The sequence below is a fragment of the Palaemon carinicauda genome, chromosome 2 (assembly GCF_036898095.1).
Source record: "Palaemon carinicauda isolate YSFRI2023 chromosome 2, ASM3689809v2, whole genome shotgun sequence".
Lineage (NCBI taxonomy): Eukaryota > Metazoa > Arthropoda > Malacostraca > Decapoda > Palaemonidae > Palaemon > Palaemon carinicauda.
Window position 1 is genome coordinate 40879615 of NC_090726.1, and position 2234 is coordinate 40881848.

The 2234-nt window shown below is 32.9% G+C and overlaps 1 long non-coding RNA gene across 1 annotated transcript; it reads left to right on the top strand.

Moving 5' to 3' along the window:
* The first annotated feature begins 720 nt into the window (after nt 1-720).
* LOC137624099 (uncharacterized) lies at nt 721-1922 on the top strand. Its single transcript, XR_011040693.1, has 3 exons — nt 721-776; nt 1484-1677; nt 1869-1922. It is a non-coding gene; the product is annotated as an uncharacterized lncRNA (long non-coding RNA).
* Nucleotides 1923-2234: the final 312 nt, after the last annotated feature.

Below are 2234 nucleotides of genomic sequence, written 5' to 3' on the forward strand. Positions count from 1 at the left end.
TACAATTATATGATCAAAGGCTTGTGTCTTTATAAAATTTAGCTCATCTACGCCTATTGAATGTTACTATAAGTCGTCTCATAAACATCAAATGATCTTAATTGATGCAATTGTTTAAAATGCGTGGCAAATTCCATTTCCCATGTTGTTTACAACTATGACGTCATAGAAAAATATATTCAGACAAATGGAGTTAGTTATTTTCACGATAGACTTCATTCATTTATCTTGAAGAGTTTTGTCATGCAAATTGGTAAACTTAAATCTTAAAACTTTACCATTCAGTTATGAAATATATCAACAAAAGTTTGACATAAATCAAATCAATGTTGGTCGTTTAAGTGATCAGCAAAAATAGAAAAAATGTAATGGGTGTAAGATAAGCTATTGGATATTCTATATATATATATATATATATATATATATATATATATATATATATATATATATATATATATATATATATATATATATAGAATATCCAATAGCTTATCTTACACCCATTACATTTTTTCTATTTTTCTATAACATTATGCTAATATAACATTATGCTAGCTTAATAATGTCAAGTAATATTTATTTTGTCTTTTTCGTGTAGTTCCCCCTTAACTGTACTTTCATAGCATTTACTCTGGAATCCTTGTTTGAACAGTGATTTTGTTTGTATTTAGCCCTCCTTGCTGGAGTAAAGTTTAGTCTTCTTTGGAAGTTAGAATTTGTATTCACTGGTTCTGTGGAAGTGTTAAGGATTATTCTCTAAGGATCGGCAGTATTTTGCAAATTGTCCCAGCAAAAAATTTTATTATATGATATTACTGTATTGTTTTAGCAGATTTTGTTTGTGATAGGTGGTGTTTTGGTATTTGCATTTACATGGCTTATATATTTGTATATAATTTTTAGTAGCCCAGAGAATAGAGACTCCCTTTAGTTCAGTGTCTCTAGGGGTAAGGGTCAAATTGTCTTAGTCTTCAACTATTTAACCTTGCTGGGTATGTACAGTACCTCGGAGGCTGCTTGTAAGTAAAAGCTAATCAATGAACATCATCGAAAGTAATCTTTGTAACTTTTGAAAGACTAGCAGAAGTGTCTAATATGCTCATACTTTGATTACCAGTTTTATTAAGTAGGTTAAATCAGCTTACACTTACAAGCTGAGAATAGTCTTTTAGCAATTGTAAGAGGTATCCAATCAAACCTTGCAGATTTTACATTATAAAAGGAATTTTGATTAACATTACACCCCTAGAAGATTTTAAACCATAGCCTAGTTGATGTGAATCTCCTGACGAAATTTTATGAAGATGGTAGAAATTCCAGTGTAAGTTTTTAACATTACTACTTGAGAGCGAATTAAATTCTTACTACCATAGAAGAATGACTGTAATTCTGACCTTCTAATCTTGCAGGACCTTTAATACATTTACCAGGTCCCCCAGCGTGGTAGTTATGCTGTTATTGACTTTGATTAATTTTATTTCAGATTTAACTTCACTTCAACAGTGGCGACACGTATGGTACTGAAACTGAGAATAATCCAGTCTGTCGGAGGGAGACTATACAATTATCCTCTTCCAAGACTTTAGCTATGGAACTTCTAACTAGTTTCTTATAAGGAATGAGTTGGCAGAACAGTGATACCTCCTGGGTCTCGCCCTGCATCCTCGTCCAAAACCAGTTAAGTGTCTGTCTCTTATTTACATAATTGATGTTGGAAATGCCAAATTTTTAATATTAGGAGGATATTGAGCATTAATGACACTGCTAAAAGTTTCTGCCTTTCTGAAATCTGTAGGTATTTCAATACAGTCTTCCCTTTGACATTACAAATGCTGTTGCAACCTTTCAACTTTCAATTTCTTTTTCAGATGACGTTTGTCATTGATGACTTTTGTTGCACACAACTACGGGGTTAAGTATATCTAGGTACCTGGTTCTTAACATTAAAGTAAGAATGATGGTCAATCTTCCAAAAAACTTGCCAAATGTCTTATAACTTGGCTCATGATGTTAGGAGCGGAATGATTGCACCAAAGGATGCTGACTTTACATACCACAAAGAATTGCCTACTCCTATGAACACTGCAGTGCATGGTGTTATTGGTATGGCTGGATTAATCTTCGGTCCTGTCCGAACATCTCTGAAGTTGCTGCACCTAGATTTTTATCAGCTCTAAGATTGACTGAAATGGACAGAGGATCATCAACGTGCTTTTGAAGCTATCAAAAGCACT